Source organism: Schistocerca americana, chromosome X (assembly GCF_021461395.2).
Source record: "Schistocerca americana isolate TAMUIC-IGC-003095 chromosome X, iqSchAmer2.1, whole genome shotgun sequence".
Lineage (NCBI taxonomy): Eukaryota > Metazoa > Arthropoda > Insecta > Orthoptera > Acrididae > Schistocerca > Schistocerca americana.
Genome location: NC_060130.1, coordinates 302206825 through 302230371, shown reverse-complemented (window position 1 = coordinate 302230371; position 23547 = coordinate 302206825). Strand labels below are relative to the sequence as shown.

Below are 23547 nucleotides of genomic sequence, written 5' to 3'. Positions count from 1 at the left end.
TGTGCATTAATGACATTATGTTGATGAAGCAGTTGGTTTAAATGGCTCTGAGCGCTATGGGACTTAACAGCTGAGGTCATCAGTCCCCTAGAACTTAGAACTAATTAAACCTAACTAACCTAAGGACATCACACACATCCATGCCCGAGGCAGGATTCGAACCTGCGACCGTAGCGGTCGCGCGGTTCCAGACTGAGGCGCCTAGAACCGCTCGGCCACCACGATGAAGCAGTTGTCATTAAATAACTTTTTAAGTGAAAAAGTTAGCTCGAATGAGGGAGGAAAATACAGTTGGTTATGAAGTTTTAATTACGTAAAAAACATAGTGGATAAGGCGTAGAGGCTCTATTTATTCCCTTGTAAATACTGTTTGATGTGCTTGTATGTATATACTTTCTCTAACAAATAATTGTCGAAGTTTTGGAATGTTGTTTCACTTCGCAACACTGTACCACACAAAAGTGTTCAAGGACATATGTTATGAAGTTTGCTTTGGCCCTTAATAAGCTCTGTCGTTCTTAATTCCTCAATTCCCATACTTAACTCCAATTTTTGTATCACAGGGATAACAAAACCTGTTTCGCTCCCTTCTCAACCACTGCTTTCCTTTCATGTTTTTCGGCTCTTATAACTACAGTCTGGTTTCCGTATTATTTGGTAGGTGAGCTTTCGCTAACGGGATCTTATCCCTGCTTTCTTCAGTATTTCCAAAGTTGTATTCATTCAGCATTGTCAAAAGCTTTCTGTAAATGCTATAGATGTGGGTTTGCCTTTCTTGTAGCCTTGCACGGAAGTGAAATGTGGACGATTAACAGCTCGGACAAGAAGGGAATAGAAGTTTTGAAATGTGACGCTATAGAAATATTATTAGGGAGGTAGAACTAGTAGCTAATGCGAAGATATTGAATTGAATTGGGGGAAAAAGAAGTTTAATGCGGAACTTGACTGAAAGAAGGGATCGGTTGATAGGACATAACCTGAGGCATCAAGGTATCGTCAGGTTACTAATGGAGGGAAATGTGAGGATAAAATTTTAGAGGAAGACTATGGGATGAATACAGTAAGCGGATTCAAATGGATGTAGGTCAGCAGTTATTCAGAGATGAAGAGAGTTGCGCGGTATAGACTACCGTGAAGAGTTGCACCAAATCAGTCTTCGGAGTGAATACCACAACAACAGCCACAACAACAAGTGCTACTTGTGTCAACACATATTGTTCCAAGCAAACGTTTAGCTTTTGGTAAATAGAACCTCATTTATGACTTATCAATCTATTGGTCATAATTGTCTAAAAGGCGGTATTATTTCTTCATGGAATTGTGCTTCTTTAGATTCCTTAGATACGTTATTCTTCAAACATTGTTTGTACATAGAACATAAATGTAGAATAGATAAATGATCTTGATGACTGATACAACAGAAACATCTCCGTATGTTAAAATAGTTTATGTTTTGTTTTAGCCGTTACAGTTCGTGTATTTCCCTTGTTGAAGCATCTCCATTTACATTGTCGCAATGTTCAACATCCGGAATGAATCACGTACAGTCGTTCGCTAAGACTAATGTCGACAGTTAGAGGAGAAAATCGACCGGCTTTGCATACTCAGTAGAGAATTTAACATTCTCTACCGAGTGTGCAAAGCCAGTATATTTTCCGCTGACAAAATGTACTCGTTTGCTATTGCGTTTCTAGACGTGCTTTCCTGTATAAGAGACGCGTAGAAACGAGTAGAGGATGATGATGATGATTAGTGTTTTAGGGCGCACAACAGCGAGGTTATCAGCGCCCGTCGAGTAGAGGACGCGCGGCTGGCGGTCGCAGGTTGTGTAACCCCGGGGCTGGCCTTCTCACACCAATTGACGGATGCGCGACAAAACGGGGGAAGGGCGGAGGGGCCGAATCTTAAGAGCGAGCCTCGAAACGACCTCAGCTTACTTGCAAACTTCCTGTGTTGCTGTTTATGTTATTTATACTTACCAGTGTTGCAAGGTACTTGCAGCGAACTGCGCATCAAGAATAAGTTGTGGCAGTCAAAGGTACGACGAGGCATACAGAGATATCATAAAAGAATGGCTACTATCCTATCTTAGTAGACAAAATGTGTACTGAAGAACTACACGGCAATAAAAGACAGTGTTATCCTAGCATAAACATATGTTAACTAAAAAGCTCGGTTCACTGTCATACCATATTGGGGAGAAGTCAGATAAAGTCATCTTGCACTCTAAAAAATCTACCTGAGAATGAGCGTCAGAATACACGACGCAGCATGATCACGAAACTGTCATTCAACAGAATAAACCCGTAAATTAATCCGATCTGTTGTTTACAAGTTAAAATGCGACAGTTGTGAGCATATATACGTAGGAAAGATTCAGAGACCATCTGAATCTCACTGTTATGAACCTCTCTTCATTTAGCTCACCCCGAAAAGAACAAAAGCACACGGCCAATGACAAATCACAATGCCTATCAATCCTACACACGGACGAGAAATGTAGCTTGCGAAAAGTTTTAGAAGAAATAGAAATTTTCTCATATTTGACGGAAGATTCTGACATTATCTTGTACGAACATACCGACTTAAAAAGTGTAATACGTGGAAAATTTCAGCAATATTGTAATAAACTTATAACGTTGAAATAAATTCCTCTGTTTAGGTATTCGTATTGATATTTGGATGTCAAGCACATCAAATGGCTCTGAGCACTATGGGACTTAACATCTGAGGACATCAGTCCCCTAGAACTTAGAACTACTTAAACCTAACTAACCTAAGGACATCACACACATCCATGCCCGAGGCAGGATTCGAACCTGCGACCGTAGCAGACGTGCGGTTCCGGACTGAAGCGCCTAGAACCGCTCGGCCACCTCGGTCGGCATATCAAGCACATCGCCATTAACAATGACGAACTATATAAAATTAATGTAATGATTAAAACTGTCTTATCATAGATAGTATATGATTGTTATTGACAAATGTCTTTGATATACGCTAAGAAACCAATATTATATGAAAAAATAGCAGTCGTATTAAATACTTCGAAACGCTATACACTGGAGGTAAAAGTATTTCGAAAAATATGTCTTCTGTAATGTAGATACCAGTGATGATGGTCGTATGCACCCGAATCTAGTCCCGCAGTAAATAAATGAAGGAATGTAATCATTATTGGCCAACCTACATGAATATACAGGGTTTCACAGAATGTGTTGGTAGTCATGGGCTCGTATTATTAGCCAATAAACAGATTTGATAATACTTATACAGTGTATTTTTTGTGCAGAAAAACCCATTCTACGTGGAACAATGCCTAGGGAAGTTAGAATGTCAGTGGTGTTTGTTGCAGTATTCTAGTTGTTTGTTGCAGGATTCTAGCGCGAGTCGTTATGAGATATCGTGTTTTGAAAAGTTACCACACCGACACATTTTTGTGCGACTCAACGCGCGTAGTTGCTAGGTATGATGTTGTTATGTTTGCTTACAGTGTGCTTGTGTGTTCAAAAAAATGGTTCAAATGGCTCTGAGCACTATGGGACTTAAAATCTGAGATCATCAGTCTCCTAGATCTTAGAACTACTTAAACTTAACTAACCTAAGGACATCACTCACATCCATACCCGAGGCAGGATTCGAACTTGCGACCGTAGCGGTCGCGCGGTTCCGGACTGAAGCGTCTAGAACCACTTGGTCACAGCGGTTGGCGCTTGTGTGATCGTTGAATGTTTTGTGACTTGCTAGTCAGTTAGTTTGTGACAGTCCAAGAAGTTGGTCGTGCGTGGACGATGGAGTTTTCCAGTGCAGAAAGAAGCTGACATGCTCATGGTGTATGGAGAAATGGTTCAAATGGCTCTGAGCACTGTGGGACTTAAAGAGCTGAGGTCATCAGTCCCCTAGAACTTAATACTACTTAAACCTAAGTAACCTAAGGACACCACACACATGCATGCCAGCGGCAGTATTCGAACCTGCGACCGTAGTGGTCGCGCGGTTCCCGACTGTAGCGCCTAGAACCGCTCGGTCACATGCGCCGGCTGTATGGAGAGTGTAGGAAGAATGCAATTCGTTCTTGTACGGTGTATGCGCCAAGATGTCCCAATAGACGTCACCCATCTTGGCAGTTATTTACCAACCTCTTCAACCAGTTACATGAAAATGGTAATGCAACACATAGACAACGTAACAGAAGGAAACAACTGACGACAAGAGAGGAGGAAATTAATATTCTTTGCTGCAGTCGTCGAGGAAGTGGCATTACTCAGGCAAGTGTCCTACACATTCTCCAACGACATAGGTTCCATCTCTGACACATGTCTCGCCAACTAGAGCTGTATGGAAACAATTATGCGAAACGTGTTAACTTCTGTAGGTGGGCATTAAGGAAGGGTACTCCAGGTGTATCATGTATCTTGTTTAGTGATGAAGCCACGTTTCCCAATCATGACTAGGTAAACCGCCGAAACATGTTCTATTGGTCTGCTGACAATACCCGCTGGCTTAGTTAGGTGGAACGTCAGCGTCCATGGAGCGTAACGTGCGGTTTAGGATCGGATTGATTTGGGGGAAGAGACCAAACAGCGACGTCATCGGTCCCGTCGGATTTGGGAAGGAAGTCGGCCGTGTGAAAGGAACCATCCCGTCATTTGCCTGAAGCGATTTAGGGAAATCACGGAAAGCCTAAATCACGATGGCTGGACGTGGGATTGAACCGTCGTCCTCCCGAATGCGAGTCCAGTGTGCGGTGTAGGATAGTAAGTCATCAGCTCATAGGCCCATGTTTCATAGACGTATATTGAACAAGCGCAAGTATCGCAGCATCCTGACAGACCATCTTCTGTAGAAGGACAACAGGCGCCTGAAACCAGTCAAGAAATAAAATTTCTTTTGTGCAACTGGTTGCTGATTTTTCCAACAAATACTCTTAGAGTTACTGAGGATAGATAAAGTACTACAGCTGGAAATGCAATTTTCTTAGCAGTATGGAAAAATACACTGCTTTCGAAATATTTTCAACCTGAGTTGAAACTCTTTTCGTCCTATACTTTCTTTTCTTTCCTTTAGCAATTACATACGCCCTTAAGCAAGCTCAGACGGAACACGTACATCATTAAGACGCACCTGGTGTTAATATAACATGCACAAATTTGCTAGTTCAAGAATTGGAATATAGTAATATATTAATCAGCATACGCAGAAGTTCGTGGCGTGATAACTTGTAACATTCCTGTTTATGTTTGGGACCACTGAGGGATGATGGAAGACGTTCCTCTACAGACTAGGAGGAACATGTGTTATCAATATGATGGCTGTCCAAACCATAGGGCACGAAGTACTGCAGCAGGTCTTCACGAATTGTTTCCAAATCGTTGGACTGGACGCAGAGAATCTGTACTTTGGCCAGCCAGTTCCCCGGATTTGACGCCTGTAGACTTTGTTCCGTGGGCAAAGCTGAAAGACGCTGTCTACAAGGGCATACAAACTACACCCGATGATACGCAACGAAGTATTACTGTAGCCTGCTCGGACATCTCTGCTGAAATGCTAGCACGTGTGCGGCAGTCGTTCCATAACAGACTGGATGCGTGTATTGCCGCTGCCGATGGTCATCTTGAATATAACCTGTGATGGTCAAATGCCTCGTTACTGATCAGAATCCACATAACTAGGGTATGCACTTGTGTTGTTCTTTAGCGTGTGCTACCACAGGTACTGCGCAAGTGTCGTTGTGGGAACTTTTCACAATACGATATCTCATAACGACTCACACTAGTATCCAGCAACATACACCACTGATGTTCTAATTTACCCTACTTTTAATTTTTTAATGCCAATAGGCATTGTTCCATTTGAAAAAGTATATAACAACAACCGAGAGAGGTTGTGCAGTGGTTAGCACACTGGATTCGCATTCGGGAGGACGACGGTTCAATCCCGCGTCCGGCCATCCTGATTTAGGTTTTCCGTGATTTCCCTATATTTCTTCCCTAATCCGATGAGACTGATGACCTCGCTGTTTGGTCTCTTCCCCCAAATAACAACAACAACCCTAAATCGCTTCAGGCAAATGCCGGGATGGTTCCTTGGAAAGGGCACGGCCGACTTCGTTCCCCATGCGTCCCTAATCCGTTAGGACCGATGACCTCGCTGTCCCCTTCCCCAAATCAACCAACCAATGTATCACAACAAGTCCACTTGCACCAATGACCATTCTGCAGTGGTGAATCGCGTTGGTGAAGGACTGGAAAGCCTTACCACAAGAACTCCCTACTAACATTGTGGCCAGCATGGGAACAAGTTGCAGAGCAAGAATTGCCGTCCCTGGTGATCACACATCCTACTAAGAACCGTGTGCCGCCTTTTGTAATGTCCAGGGGACCATCATAAATCGTGGTGACTTCAGTGTAATTATAGTGTCTGAATAAAAGTGCCATTTCTGTTCGTCTCATTGCGTATTTCTTTGAGATACTTATGTGCTAGACTGTAGCGTTTCTTTCTAAGTTTTACCGAGCTATGCAAAAATGTCTCTGAGCACTATGGGACTTAACATCTGAGGTCATTAGTCCCTAGAACTTAGAACTACTTAAACCTAACTAACCTAAGGACATCACACACATCCATGCCCGAGGCAGGATTCGAACCTGCGACCGTAGCGGGCGCGCGGTTCCAGACTGAAGCGCCTAGAATCGCTCGGCCACACCGGCCGGCTAATACCGAGCTGTGTTAGTTGGTAGTGACACGTCATGTTAAAGTTACTTTCCTCCTTAAGTTTTGCACATCAGTTTATATGGTATTTAGTCTAAAATATCCCACTGTTAACAATGTTTTAAATGATTGACGTACAAATTGACTTTAAGGTGACAGGGGCACTTTTATCAAGTACCATGATCAAGAATGAGATTATCTATCTGCAGCGTAGTGTGCGCTGAAATGAAACTTCCTGGCAGATTAAAACTGTGTGCCGGACCGAGACTCGAAATCGGGACCTTTGCCTTTCGCGGGCAAGTGCTCTACCATCTGAGCTACACAAGCACGACTCACGCCCGGTCCTCAGTTCTACTTCTGCCAGTATCTCGTCTCCTACCTTGGAAACTTCACAGAAGCTCTCCTGCGAACCTTGCGGAACTAGCTCTCCTGGAAGAAATTATATTGCAGAGACATGGCTTAGCCAGGAGAACTTCTGTGAAGTTTGGAAGGTAGGAGACGAGATACTGGCAGAAGTAAAGCTGTGAGGGCGTGGCGTGAGTCGTGCTTGGGTAGCTCAGATGGTAGAGCACCTGCCCGCGAAAGGCAAAGGTCCCGAGTTCGAGTCTCAGTCTGGCACACAGTTTTAATCTGCCAGGAAGTTTAAAGTGCCATGATGTTTTAAATGGATTCAACTCACTGTTTTAAGTTGCCAATGCACAAGGAAATTATGGCTGTAGTGTATTCTCATCGCTTATAGCCATACAGTGCCACCAGGATTAAGACAGAAATTCAACATGAGGGTAACATCTGCACAAAACTAGGTGGCGCAGTGGTAAGTCCTTCAGACTCGCTTTCGGAAGGACGACGGTTCAAATCCACCTCCGACCACCAAGATTTAGGTTTTCCGTGATTTCCCTAAATCGGTCAAGATAAATACCAGGATGGTTCCTTTGAAAGTGCACTGTCGATTTCGTTCCCCATGCTTCACTCATTCCGAGCTTGTGCTCTGCACATAGATGTCACTCATCACTTTTCACAGCAATCTGAGTCTATTTAAACAATAGTACTGACGTTCACTTTTAGAATACGACAAACGTTCTTGGGGAAACGGGCTTGAGAATTATGCGCCAAGGGTTAGGGGCTGCTATATTTTAAAGTTGGACTTCAGACCTGAGTTACTGTCATAAAGAAATATATTTTTTACTGTTTCTGAAACAATATTTCAAGTATGTATTGTGATTTTTTGATCGTAGGGTGGCCTGATGGTCGTAATCGGTATCGACACTGGTAGTCATTATACGAACTAAAAGTGCGATTATAGATCAAAGAAAATCATTTTTTTTAAACATATGTGGTGTCTATTCTTTTGGACATGTCCAACAGATGACACCATACACACATATATACGAAGGGCGATCAATAAGTAATGTAACATATTTCTGTTCTTGGCCATTTTCGATTGAACAAATGCAGAATTTGTTGTGGAACATGGCGGAATATCCCCGCTTGAGCCCCTCTAGTTTCATGAAGTTTCGACAGGTGGCGGCGCTATACGTAACCTTCAAAATGGCGTCTGTAACGGAGATGCGTTGCAAGCAGAGAGCTGTCATTGACTTTCGTTTGGCGGAAAACCAGAGTATCGCAGAGATTCATTGGCACGTGCAGAATGTATACAGCTACCTGGCAGTGAACAAAGGTACAGTGAGTCGTTGGGCGAGGCCTTGTCATCGTAGCCACAAGGTCGCGAAAACCTGTCCGATCTCCCGCGTGCCGGTCGCACGCAGCTGTGGCTCCTGCAATGTTGGAAGGTGCGGACACTCTCACTCGAGGTGATCGACAGACGACAATGAAACACCTTTCAGCTGAACTAGACTGGACGTTTCTGTTGGTGGTGCTGAAACACTCGTCCACCAGTTGAAGTATGTGCCCACTGGGTTGCGCGCTGCTTAACAGACGACCATAAAGAACAACAAAGGGCTATCTGTGAGGAATTGCTTGCGCATTATGAGGCTGATTGTGACAATTTTTTGTCGAACATCGTCACAGGCGATGAAACATGGGTTCATCACTTCGAACCGGAAACAAAATGGCAATCCCTGTAGTGGCGCAACACAATCTCTTCTGACAAGGGAACCTCCCCATCGCACTCCCCTCAGATTTAGTTATAAGTTGGCGCAGTGGATCGGCCTTGAAAAACTGAACACAGATAAATCGAGAAAACAGGAAGAAGTTCTGTGGAACTATGAAAAAAATAAGCAAAATATACAAACTGAGTTGTCCATGCGCAAGATAGGCAACATCAAGGATAGTGTGAGCTCAGGAGCGCCGTGGTCCCGTGGTTAGCGTGAGCAGTTACGGAACGAGAGGTCCTTGGTTCAAGTCTTCCCTCGAGTGAAAAGTTTACTTTCTTTATTTTCGCAAAGTTATGGTATGTCCGTTCGTTCATTGACGTCTCTGTTCACTGTGTTTTGCGACCGCTCCGCAAAACCGTGCGATTAGTAGACGAAAGGACGTGCCTCTCCAATGGGAACCGAAAACAGCTGCCCTTTATGCAAGTACAATGGTTAAGTCGTGGACCCGCCGCCGAACCGGATTATCGGGAAGCCTGATTGACGAACTGGCCCCTCCCTCTCGAGTGGCCACGTTGCAGTAGCCTACATTTCTTCCTCTCTCTCACATATCAGGACCCTTTTCATCAAATACAGTTATGTCCATGTCGACTTGTCTAATACCAGGAACCCTACGGCACATAATGTTTACCGCCTAATGATGAGAAATCATACTCGGAATGTTGTGGAAAGCCGATATCCTACGATCGCGTGGCCCGTGGTTTGGCGTGTGTGCACGATGTCCTGTTCGACACGAGCGCTCGTGCGATCTGTTATCTGCTCGCTAATGGGAAATACATGACACAAATTCGTCCACATGCGATAAAAATGACAGATTCGCCGCTGTGCCCTCGTTGTCACACGCTTGATACGGACGAACATCGATTGATGTGTGGCTCTTCTACAGAGGTGTGGCAGATGATTCAGAAGATGCTCGCCTTTCTTCTACGTACGGCTCCCCATGACATTACACCGAAATCACTTCTGTTCCCAGATGAGACTTATTTCCCACGTACGAAGACCAACGCTGTGACCTGTATAAAAGGCCTCTCGATCTCTTATTTCATCTACATCTACATCCATACTCCGCAAGCCACCTGACAGTGTGTGGCGGAGGGTACCTTGAGTACCTCTATCGGTTCTCCCTTCTGTTCAAGTCTCGTATTGTTCGTGGAAAGAAGGATTGTGGTATGCCTCTGTGTGGGCTCTAATCTCTCTGATTTTATCCTCATTGTCTTTTCGCGAGATATACGTAGGAGGGAGCAATATACTGCTTGACTCTTCGGTGAAGGTATGTTCTCGAAACTTCAACAAAAGCCCGTACCGAGGTACTGAGCGTCTCTCCTGCAGAGTCTTCCACTCTATCAACTCCGTAACGCTTTCGCGATTACTAAATGATCCTGTAACGAAGCGCGCTGCTCTCCGTTGGATCTTCTCTATCTCTTCTATCAACCCTATCTGGTACGGATCCCACACAACTGAGCAGTATTCAAGCAGTGGGCGAACAAGCGTACTGTAACCTACTTCCTTCGTTTTCGGATTGCATTTCCTTAGGATTCTTCCAATGAATCTCAGTCTGGCATCTGTTTTACCGACGATCAACTTTATATGGTCATTCCATTTTAAATCACTCCTAATGCGTACTCCCAGATAATTTATGGAATTAACTGTTTCCAGTTGCTGACCTGCTATATTGCAGCTAAATGATAAGATGACGATAAGAGTATTCTTGATTTTTGGATGTTCCTGCAAGATCGCTTTACTCTTCTCGTGCACCATTCGCGATACCGTCAGTACTTTCAACTTTTTGGGTAGTGCCTTTTTCGGTCCCCTGTGCAACTGGGGTATCGCAGGCATGAGAAGGTGATTTCAGTGTGATTGTGTAATACCAGCACTCGGTTCAGTGTACCGGCAAAATGCAATATTCTTCTCGAAGATGTGCCTGGAACATGCCTGACTGCCTTGGGATTCAGAGTGCGTCTACCCACAAGTTGGCGGGACGCGGATACTATTTTGTTTGTTCTGCCAGGAGGGCGTTTTCTTTAATTTCCTTTGCGTTTTGTCTGTTATTGATGCTAATTACACGTCATTATTTTTCGCCTGGAGGGCGCCATATGTGATCTAAACAAACAACAAAAAAAGAATATTTGGTATGATAGATGACCTGAAAAAAAAGCGGTTGAGGCGACCGCTCGGGTAAAGCGGGAAACCCGGGTTAGAGTCCTAGTGCGGTACAAATTTTCAGTTGTCGCCTTTGAATTCATATTAAACCCCAATTGCAGCCGGTGCCAGATTTTATTTCATTTCATAAGACATTATTTTCTCATAGGAGATCTACTATGCTACAAAATGAAATCATACATATAATCAGAAAACGGCGATTAGAGTTTTATGGCCATCAGGGTGTTACAAAAAGGTACGGCCAAACTTTCAGGAAACATTCCTCACACACAAAGAAAGAAAAGATGTTATGTGGACATGTGTCCGGAAACGCTTATGTTACATGTTAGAGCTCATTTTATTACTTCTCTTCAAATCACATTAATCGTGGAATGGAAACACACAGCAACAGAACGTACCAGCGTGACTTCAAACACTTTGTTACAGGAAATGTTCAAAATGTCCTCCGTTAGCGAGGATACATGCATCCACCCTCCGTAGCACGGAATCCCTGATGCGCTGATGCAGCCCTGGAGAATGGCGTATTGTATCACAGCCGTCCACAATACGACACGAAGAGTCTCTACATTTGGTACCGGGGTTGCGTAGACAAGAGCTTTCAAATGCCCCCATAAATGAAAGTCAAGAGGGCTGAGGTCAGGAGAGCGTGGAGGCCATGGAATTGGTCCGACTCTACCAATCCATCGGTCACCGAATCTGTTGTTGAGAAGCGTACGAACACTTCGACTGAAATGTGCAGGAGCTCCATCGTGCATGAACCACGTGTTGTGTCGTACTTGTAAAGGCACATGTTCTAGCAGCACAGGTAGAGTATCCCGTACGAAATCATGATAACGTGCTCCATTGAGCGTAGGTGGAAGAACATGGGGCCCAATCAAGACATGACCAACAATGCCTGCCCAAACGTTCACAGAAAATCTGTGTTGATTACGTGATTGCACAATTGCGTGCGGATTCTCGTCAGCCCACACATGTTGATTGTGAAAATTTACAATTTGATCACGTTGGAACGAAGCCTCATTCGCAAAGAGAACATTTGCACTGAAATGAGGATTGACACGTTGTTGGATGAACCATTCGCAGAAGTGTACCCGTGGAGGCCAATCAGCTGCTGATAGTGCCTGTACATGGTACGGAAACAGCTGGTTCTCCCGTAGCACTCTTCATACAGTGACGTGGTCAACGTTACCTTGTACAGCAGCAACTTCTCTGACGCTGACATTAGGGTTATCGTCAACTGCACGAAGAATTGCCTCGTCCATTGCAGGTGTCCTCGCCGTTCTAGGTCTTCCCCAATTGGGAGTCATAGGCTGGAATGTTCCGTGCTCCCTAAGATGCCGATCAATTGCTTCGAACGTCTTCCTGTCGGGATACCTTCGTTCTGGAAATCTGTCTCGATACAAACGTACCGCGCCACGGCTATTGCCCCGTGCTAATCCATACATCAAATGGTCATCTGCCAACTCCGCATTTGTAAACATTGCACTGACTGCAAAACCACGTTCGTGATGAAAACTAACCTGTTGATGTTACGTACTGATGTGCTTGACGCTACTAGTGCTGTAGAGCAATGAGTCGCATGTCAACACATGCACCGAAGTCAACATTACCTTCTTTCAATTGGGCCAACTGGCGGTGAATCGAGGAAGTACAGTACATACTGACGAAACTAAAATGAGCTCTAACATGGAAATTAAGCATTTTCGGACACATGTCCACATAACATCTTTTCTTTATTTGTGTGTGAGGAATGTTTCCCGAAAGTTTGGCCATACCTTTTTGTAACACCCTGTATATGTATGTATGTATCAAAAAATGGCTCTGAGCACTATGGGACTCAACTGCTGTGGTCATAAGTCCCCTAGAACTTAGAACTACTTAAACCTAACTAACCTAAGGACAGCACACAACACCCAGCCATCACGAGGCAGAGAAAATCCCTGACCCCGCCGGGAATCGAACCCGGGAACCTGGGCGTGTGAAGCGAGAACGCTACCGCACGACCACGAGATGCGGGCTGTATGTATCACTCTATGCATATTTTTGTCACATCATTTACTGGCAAGATACAAAGAAACTACGGCATGTTGATGAACCATTGTGCAAATGTTATTAGGAAGAAAATTGGAGGAACATAATGAGTAGAATAAGTCAAGTCCTCATACACTATATCATGGAAAGAGTACCCAACGTGTGGAAACACATGCGCCCAATGCTGAGCTGACGGAGCGCAACATGGCTGAGTGGTGGTGTTATGCCACTGCTAATGTCAGCGACATTGCTGGACTCGACAGGTAAGACGATGCTGGGTGAGGTGCACCTGATACCTCCAGCAGTGCCCGGCTGGTGTACTGTAGAGCAATGAGTCGCATGGCAACACAAGCACCGAAGTCAACATTACCTTCCTTCAATTGGGCCAACTGGCGGTGAATCGAGGAAGTACAGTACATACTGACGAAACTAAAATGAGCTCTAACATGGAAATTAAGCGTTTCCGGACACATGTCCACATAACATATTTTCTTTATTTGTGTGTGAGGAATGTTTCCTGAAAGTTTGTCCGTACCTTTTTGTAACACCCTGTATAGAATAGGCGGCAAAAAAAAACTTGATATTATCTTTGAAAAACCACAACAAATGGCTAATATAAGTTAATGAAGACTATAAGAAATTGGTATGCATGAAGAAATCATTCAAGATAGAACGAAATTTAGTGCCCTAATTCTCAAACACCAACTTATTGAGCTGCCTATCCGAGAAAAGTAAGGATGGGAAAATAACGCTAAAAAACACAGTTGACTACGGAAGAGATACTGCGAAGAAAAGAAGGAAAAACGTGCTAAATAAGTTAAAAGTCTCTCCTTAGTTGAGTTCAACGAATAAAAAAATGTCGTCTTCATTCATAAAAGTTTGTGAATTGAATCAGAATGACAAGAACTTTGTGGTGCAAATTTTTGGAAATTGGTGGTAAGGTTCTATGGGACCAAACTGCTGAGGTCAACGGTCCCTAGACTTACACACTACTGAATCTAACTTAAACTAACACACACCCATGCCCGAGGGAGGACTAGAACCTCCGACGGGGGGAACCGCGCGAACCGTGACAAGGCTCCCAAGTCAGTGCGGCTACCCCTGCGCGGCTTTGTGGTTCAAATGGACTATATGAAGGAACGGGGTGCTAGGACGCATCTTGTTTCAGTTCATGAAATTGCAACGTGTCCGATAAAATTGTGACAGAATATGAGCAATGGAAATACAATTACAATGGACGAAACGGGAGGTAAAATTAGTAATTAGATCAGAGATAAGAAAATACTGCATGGTGAACCCGAACTCCAGTGACAAAATTTCGGATGTTGTTCAGGGACATTTTCTAAGTATTTTTGTTTAAGGGACTCTTGGTCACCTGTGACTAGTTACAGAGTAAGAGAATTCCGTTTGATTTGTTATCCCCATTTATCTTCGTACCTATATGGCACTGAAAATTTTTGACAATAATGCTCTGTGTGTCTTCTTTGGAAAAAATTTGCTCCATTCACTTACAGTTGTTGATGTTGACGACGGTAATGCCTCGTGCCCTCAAGCTTGCATTATAGATTTCTTGGTTCTGTCACGGGATTGTTTTCCCATCGGTGTACGTTGTACGTTAAGGGGAATGGATAGGTTTGCTGGTGAAAAGTTGGCCTATGTGCATCTCCTATATGTGTTCGCTGAATGCTGTGCTGAGCTGTTATCGCAACGACGGGAACCACATCATAATAGTTCTACACCTGTTGTTACAGTTTTCTGTGTTTAGTGTTTTTGTGTTCGCTAACTGCGTATTACAGGCTTTTTCATTTTTGTGAAGCTATTTTCACAGAAACGAAGTTGACTGGGGTAACAAACCGAATAAATCATGATTGTATTACTAAACTATAACTAGCCACAGGATATTACGGATCCCTTATACGAAAATGCTTAGAAAATGTCACTAAAGAACCTCAGAAATTTTATTCGCGTTCACCCTGCACTGCGTTAAAAAATTAATGGGAATTTTATAATATCGCGTGATATGTTAGTCCGAGTCATGTGATTTTTTTCATTGTTGTGTTGGTAAAAATATTGACTGAAAAACACTGCACCACCAAAATATAATTAATGTAGAATAATGAAATTTTCGGAGCACAGTTGTATAGTTAACATATTTAAGTGATTAACATCGCAAGATCACAGGTTAATGTAAGTGTGGGGTAAGCCATTGGAAATGTGAAATGTTAGAACATTAATAACCGTTGTAACTGCCAGAATATTGATTCAAATGGCTCTGAGCGCTATGGGACTTAACATCTGAGGTCATCAGTCCCTAGAACTTAGAACTACTTAAACCTAACTAACCTAAGGACATCACACACATCCATGCCCGAGGCAGGATTCGAACCTGCGACCGCAGCGGTCTCGTGGTTCCAGACTGAAGCGCCTAGACCCGCTCGGCCACCAGCGACCGGCGCCAGAATATTGAATGCAAGCTTGCAAACGTGCATGCATTGTGTTGTACAGGTGCCGGATGTCAGTTTGTGGGATGAAGTTCCATGCCTGTTGTACATTGTCGGTCAATACGGGATGGTTAATGCTGGTTGTGGATGACGCTGGAGTTGTCGTCCGAGTGTGTCCCATATAAGCTCGATTGGAGACAGATGTGTTGATCGATCAGGCCAAGTCAATATGTCGACACTCTGTAGAGCATGTTAGATTACAGCAGTGGTCCAAAACGAGATTTTCACTCTGGAGCGGAGTGTGCGCTGATATGAAACTTCCTGGCAGATTAAAACTGTGTGCCGGGCCGAGACTCGAACTCGGGACCTTGGCCTTCCGCGGGCAAATGCTCTACCAACTGAGCTACCCAGGCACGACTGACGCCCCGTCCTCACAGCTTTCCTTCTGCCAGTACCTCGTCTCCTACCTTCCAAACTTTACAGAAGCTCTCCTGGGAAACCTTGCAGAACGAGCACTCCTGAAAGAAAGGATATTGCGGAGACATGGCTTAGCCACAGCCTGGGGGATGTTTCCAGAATGAGATTTTCACTCTGCAGAGGAGTGTGTGCTGATACGAAACTTCCTGGCAGATTAAAACTGTGTGCCGGGCCGAGACTCGAACTCGGGACCTTTGCCTTTCGCGGGCAAATGCTCTACCAACTGAGCTACCCAAGCACGACTCACGTCCCGTCCTCACAGCTTTACTTCTGCCAGTACCTCGTTTCAGGAGTGCTAGTTCTGCAAGGTTTCGCAGGAGAGCTTCTTTAAAGTTTGGAAGGTAGGAGACGAGATACTGGCAGAAGTAAAGCTGTTAGGACGGGGCGTGAGTCGTGCTTGGGTAGCTCAGTTGGTAGAGCATTTGCCCGCGAAAGGCAAAGGTCCCGAGTTCGACTCTCGGCCCGGCACACAGTTTTAATCCGCCAGGAAGTTTTACAGCAGTGGTATATGGGCGAGCGTTATCGTGTTGGAAAACAACCCATGAAATGCTGGTCATGAATGTCAGCACAACACGTCGAATCGCCACACTGACGAACAAATTAACAGGCAGAGGCGTGGGATAACCACGAAAGTTCTCCTGCTGTCATACGAAACCGCACCCTAAACCATAACTCTAGGTGTGGCTCTAGTGTATACCACGCGAAAAGTTTAATTGCACCCCAGCAACTGGCCTCATCCTAATCAACACACGACCATCGCTGGCATGGAGGCAGAACTAGTTTCATCAGAAATCACAACAGACTTCTACCCTACCTTCAGATGGGCTCTTCTTACTTGACACCACTGAAGTCTCAAATTGCGGTGGTTTGGGGTCAGTGAAATGCACGCTACGGGGGGTCTGGCTCGGAGCTGCCCTTGAAGTAATCGATTTGTAAGAAGTTCGTTGTGTCACTGTGGTACCAACTGCTGCTCAAACTGCCGCTGCAGATGCTGTACGAAGCGCCAGAGCCATACGCCGAGCACTATGATCTTTCTTCTGGATGGTGCCCTGTGGCCGACCGTGGCCAGGTCTTCTTGCAACCGTACATTCTCATGACCACCGCACCCAGCAAATATTTACAGTGGCTACATTCCTGCCAAGGCTTTCTGAAATATCGCAGAAGGGACGTCCAGCTTCTTGTAGCCCCATTACACGATCGATTCTACACAGAGTACGCGAAAGAACTTGCCCCCCCCCCCCCCCCTTCTAACAGCCGTGTACCGCAAGTCTCTAGAGGAACCGAAGGTTCCAAATGATTGGAAAAGAGCACAGGTAGTTCAAGTTTTCAAGAAGGGTCGTCGAGCAGATGCGGAAAACTATAGGCTTATACCTCTGACATCGATCTGTTGTAGAATTTTAGAACATGTTTTTTGTTCGCGTATCATGTCATTTCTGGAAACCCAGAATCTAATCTGTAGGAATCAACATGGATTCTGGAAACAGCGATCGTGTGAGACCCAACTCGCTTTATTTGTTGATGAGATCGAGAAAATATTAGATACAGGCTCCCAGGTAGATGCCATTTTCCTTGGCTTCCGGAAGGCGTTCGATACAGTTCCGCACTGTCGCCTGATAAACAAAATAAGAGCCTACGGAATATCAGATCAGCTGTGTGGCTGGACTGAAGAGTTTTTAGCAAACAGAACACAGCATGTTGTTCTCAATAGAGAGACGTCTATAGACGTTAAAGTAACCTCTGGCGTGCCACAGGGGAGTGTTATGGGACCATTGCTTTTCACTATATATATGACCTAGTAGATAGTGTCGGAAGTTCCATGCGGATTTTCGCGGATAATGCTATAGTATACAGAGAAGTTGCAGCATTAGAAAATTGCAGCGAAATGCAGGAAGATCTGCAGCGTATAGGCACTTGGTGCAGGGAGCGGCAACTGACCCTTAACATAGACAAATGTAATATATTGCGAACACATAGAAAGAAGGATCCTTTATTGTATGATTATATGATAGCGGAACAAACACTGGTAGCAGTTACTTCCGTAAAATATCTGGGAGTATGCGTATGGAACGACTTGAAGTGGAATGATCATATAAAATTAATTGTTGGTAAGGCGGGTGCCAGGTTGAGATTCATTGGGAGAGTCCTTAGAAAATGTAGTCCATCAACAGAGGAGGTGGCTTACCAAACACTCGTTCGACCTATACTTGAGCATTGCTCATTAGTGTGGGATCCGTACCAGGTCGGGTTGACAGAGGGGATAGAGAAGATCCAAAGAAGAGCGGCGCGTTTCGTCACAGGGTTATATGGCAAGCGTGATAGCGTTACGGAGATGTTTAGCAAACTCAAGTGGCAGACTCTGCAAGAGGGGTGCTCTGCATCGCGGTGTAGCTTGCTGTCCAGGTTTCGAGAGGGTGCGTTTCTGGATGAGGTATCGAATATCTTGCTTCCCCCTACTTATACCTCCCGAGGAGAACACGAATGTAAAATTAGAGAGATTCGAGCGCGCACGGAGGCTTTCCGGGACGTTCTTCCCGCGAACCATACGCGACTGGAACATGAAAGGGAGGTAATGACAGTGGCACGTTAAGTGCCCTCCGCCACACACCGTTGGGTGGCTTGCGGAGTATAAATGTAGATGTAGATGTAGATCTTGTTCAAACTCAGTGACGTGTTGGCAAACATCCAAAGGTAACAAATGCTCACTACCGTTACAGCGTGTTTTCAAAGCAAACCTAATTTGCACCCGCATACTAACGCTACTAGCCGTACTCTTATGCGACTGCCACGAAATCTGAATAGACATCTTTCATATGTAAAAGCACGCCTACCAATTTTCGTTTATGTCGCACAACTCCTTTTTGGTGTTGCGGTTTTTTTTCCATCAGTGTGTGCCTGAAAACTATCTGTGCAGTGTTAACCATATCAGGTATTTAGTCTGTTGTTAGCTGTCAAAAAATTTACATGTTTTGTTAGTTCTGGCGATTATTTATGTTGTATAAAAATGGACCAGAGAATTTGCGTTATGTTTTATTCTAAGAACGGAACAAAGTGCAGCAAAAATTTAGAAATGTAAAATATTGCTTTTGGTTCGTATGCTATGAGTAAGATAAGGGTACGAGAGGTAAAAGCGTTTACTAGAAGGCCGTGAAGACGCTGGAGACGACAAGCGCCCTGGGCGCCCCAACACATCAACCAGTGAAACCATGGAAATAGTGGAATAAATGGATATGAACGATCGCTTAATCACAGTCCGAGAAGTCGCTGGCGATGTTGGCGTATCAGTTAGTTCATGCTATGAAATTTTTTTCGAGAGCTTCGGACACGAAACGTGTAAAAGGAAAATTTGTTCCAAAATTGCTGTATTTCGAAAAAAAAAAAGACTACGGAATGAAAGTTGCTGAGAAGTTGCCTCATGAAGTCAGCTTCGATGTAGAACTACTGAAACGTGCCAGAAAAGGTTATGAAACGTGACTTTAGGAATAGGATCAATAGCAGCAGTGGAAGTATTCTGGTTCGTCAAGACCGTTAAAAAGCTAAACGAGTGCGGTAGAGTGTGAAGGCTATGTTCACAGTGTTCTCTGATTTAAATGGCCGAGTGCATCACGAGCTATTGACAGAAGGCCGAACCACCAGCAAGGAATACTATTTACAAGTTAAACGCCGTTTGCGTGAAGCAGTCCCAATAAAAACGCCTTCATTTGTGGCTAAACTATTCACGCCTTTTGCACAATGGTAATGCACCTGCCCACACTTATGTAGTAGTTCGTGAATTTTTGGCTAAAAATAATACTATAAAGATGTCCTAACCTCCATATTCGCCACACATGGCCCCTTGTGCAAAGATATCGCATTTTAACAGTAGAGGTGTGATTAAAAAATCATTGCTGAAAGAGTTGAAAGCTACCCCAACGATCGAGTTCCATCAGTGTTTCGAGGATTGGAAAAAGCGCTGGAATAAATACAGTATATAATATCTAATGGAGACTGTTTTGAATAAATTGGTGTAACGGAGCAAATAAAAAACTTTCCAAAAAAGTAAATCTCCCGTTATTTTCTGAACACTCCACGGCATTGACTGCAGCGCCCTGCTACTACTGCGTCACAAGTATCGTAGGAGAACTCATTGCAACGCCAGCTCCAAATGCAGTCGCGACGAAAAATTCCTGTCGCGTCACCGGCTACATAATAATATTTAAAAGCACGCACGTGATGCAGCGGCGGAGAACTACAGTTGAGGATTATTTCGAATGGCGCTGAAATTAGGAACACTGACTATGTAGGAATGTGGAGAGAGTGGGCACAGAGGGCCAACGGAAGCCTTGAGCGTACCGTTACACACAACCTGAGGTCGCAATGCCGTGCGCACTACTCTCAAGAGAAGCGCCCACAGTACAAAGGCCGGTTCTCTCAGAATGCCATATCATTTCAATGCAGTTAGGGACACGGAAAAATCATCGATTCTTCTTAGTTTCGAGTACACACAAATCGATACCGATATTGCAGCCTCATGGTCTTAGGCGCCTTGTCACGGTCCGCGGGGTTTCCCTCATCAAAGGTTCGAGTCCTCCCTCGGGCATGTGTGTGTGTGTTTTGTTCTTAGCGTAAGTTGGTTTAAGTTAGATTAAGTAGTGTATAAGCTTAGGGGCCGATGACCTCAGCAGTTTGGTCCCATAGGACCTACCACAAATTTACAATTTTTTACTCGATGCTTTTCGACTGATACGTTTATGTATATTGTTGTTGCTGTTGTTGTTGTCGTGCTATTCAGTTCAAAGACTGGTTTGATGCAGCTCTCCATGCTACTCTGTCTTGTGCAAACCTCTTCATCTCTGAGTAACTACTGCAACCTACATCCTTCTGAATCTACTTACTGTATTCATCTCTCGGTCTCCCTCTACGATTTTTACCTCACACGCTTCCTTCCAGTACTAAACTAGTGATCCCTTGACGCCTCAGAATATGTTCAACCAACCACTCCCTTCTTCTAGTCAGGTTATACCACAAATTTCTCATCTTCGCCGGCCGCGGTGGCCGTGCGGTTCAAGGCGCTCCAGTCCGGAGCCGCGCTGCTGCTACGGCCGCAGGTTCGAATCCTGCCTCGGGCATGGGTGTGCGTGTTGTCCTTAGGTTAGTTAGGTTTAAGTAGTTCTAAGTTCTAGGGGACTGATGACCACAGCAGTTGAGTCCCATAGTGCTCAGAACCATTTGAACCATCTCATCTCCCCAATCCTATTCAGTACCGCCTCATTAGTTACGTGATCTACCCATCTAATCTTCAGCTTTCTTCTGTGCATTACATTTCAAAAGCTTATATTCACTTCCATACATGGCTACGCTCCATACAAACACTTTCAGAAAGTACTTCCAGACATTTAAATCTATACTCGATGTTAACAAATTTCTCTTCTTCAGAAACGCTTTTCTTGTCATTACCAGTCTACTTTTTATATCCTCCCTACTTCGACCATCATCAGTTATTTTGCTTCCCAAACAGCAAAACTCATCTACTACTTTAAGTGTTTCATTTCCTAATCTAATTACCTCAGCATCACCTGATTTAATTCGAGTACATTCCATTATCCTCATTTTGCTTTTGTTGATGTTCGTCTTATATCCTCCTTTAAAGATGAAACTGCAGTTCATAACCAATAAATTGTGGTCAGAGTCTATATCTGCCTCTGGAAAAGTCTTACAATATAAAACCTGGTTCCTAAATCTCTGTCTTACCATTATACAATCAATCTGAAACCTTTCGGTGTCTGCAGGTCTATTCCACGTATACAGCCTTCTTTCATGATTCTTAAACCAAGTGTTGGATATGATTAAATTATGCTCTGTGCAAAATTCTACCAGGCAGCTTCCTCTTTCATTCCTTTCCCCTAGCCCATATTAACGTACTACTTCTCTTCCTTTTCCTAATATCGAATTCCAGTCGCCAATGACTGTTAAATTTTCGTCTCCGTTAACTGTCTCAATAATTTCTTTTATCTCATCGTACATTTCTTCAATCTCCTCCTCATCTGCGGAGCTAGTTGGCATATAAACTTGTACCACTGCGGTGGGTGTGGGCTTCGTGTCTATCTCGGTTACAATAACGCGTTCACTACGCTGTTCATAGTAGCTTATCCGCGTTCCAATTTCTTTATACATCATTAAAACTACTCCTGCATTAGTCCTATTTGATTCTGTATTTATAGCCCAGTATTCACCTGACCAGAAGGCCTGTTCCTCCTGCCACCGAATTTCACCAATTCCTACTATATCTAGCCTATCCGTTTCCCTTTTTAAATTTCCTAACCTACATGACCGATTAAGGGACTTGAAATTCCACGCTCCGATCCGTAGAACGCCAGTTTTGTTTATCCTTATAATGACGTCCCCCTGAGTAGTCCCCGCCAGGGGGCTATTTTAGCTCATGAATATTTTACCCAAGAGGAAGCCATCATCATTTAACCATACAGTAGAGCTGCATGCCCTCGGGAAAAGTTACGGCTGTAGTTTCCCCTTACTTTCAGCCGTTCGTAGTACTAGCACAGCAAGGCCGTTTTGATTGTTGTTACAAGGCCATATCAGTCAACCAGCCAGACTGTTGCCCCTGCAACTACTGAAAAGTCTGCTGGCCCTTATGTATATTAGCAGTATTATATCCAATGAATCGAGTAACAATTTATTCGTCCTTATTATTTAACCGAAATTATCGCCGCGTTGTCGAGTTCCAACATTTCAATAAATGAGCACTCGAGCACTAACAGAGCAAGGATTCAAGAAGCGGTGTTCGTGGAAGCGACAGGCTGAGTGTACGAAAAAGCACAATCTGATCAGAAGTATCCGGAGACATATTAGTGGACATTAATATCGGGTGTGTCCACTCTTCCCCTTTATGTTGGCATGAACTGTAACGGTGACTCTTTCAGTGAGGTGTCTGCATGTCCTAGGAAGAATGAAAGCCTATTCTTCCTCAAGCGCCCAAACCAGAGAACGTAGTGGTGGACGCTAACTCCTCCCAAATGTGTTACACTGGGTACTTTGGGCAGGCCAGATTTCAGGAATGCTATTGTCAACATACCATTGCCTCACACACACTGGTTTGTAACAGAGTGCATTGTCATGCTGATACAAGCAGTCATCGTCTCTACTGTACGTGGTACGCGTGCTGTAAAATCTGTTCGTTTCCTACCACATTTCTTAAGCACAATAAGAGGACCACATGCTAACCACGAAAAACAGTCCCATACCATAACACCATACTTCACTATTGGCCCCTTCACTGTTGGCACTACACATGATGGCAGATAACGTTCTCGACGCATTCGCCAAACCAAAACATTTCCATCAGAGTGCCACAGGATACAGCCTGACTTATCAGTCCAAATCGCTCGTTTCTACACTACTGGCCATTAAAATTGCTACACCAAGAAGAAATGCAGATGATAAACGGGTATTCATTGGACAAATATATTATACTAGAACTGACATGTGATTACATTTTCACGCAATTTGGGTGCATAGATCCTGAGAAATCAGTACCCAGAACAACCACCTCTGGCCATAATAACGGCCTTGATACGCCTGGGCATTGAGTCAAACAGAGCTTGGATGGCGTGTACAGGTACAGCTGC

At 44.2% G+C, this 23547-nt stretch overlaps 1 protein-coding gene and 3 non-coding genes across 5 annotated transcripts in view; 2 read left to right on the top strand and 2 right to left on the bottom strand.

Annotated features, from left to right (window-relative positions):
- The window catches only part of LOC124556576 (1-phosphatidylinositol 4,5-bisphosphate phosphodiesterase eta-2-like), a 409152-nt gene that overhangs the window by 20186 nt on the left and 365419 nt on the right, over window positions 1-23547 (top strand). The window lies entirely within an intron of this gene.
- Window positions 15790-15864, bottom strand: Trnap-cgg. The gene has a single exon. It is a non-coding gene; the product is annotated as a tRNA-Pro (tRNA).
- Trnas-cga lies at window positions 16093-16167 on the bottom strand. The gene has a single exon. It is a non-coding gene; the product is annotated as a tRNA-Ser (tRNA).
- Trnas-cga lies at window positions 16323-16397 on the top strand. The gene has a single exon. It is a non-coding gene; the product is annotated as a tRNA-Ser (tRNA).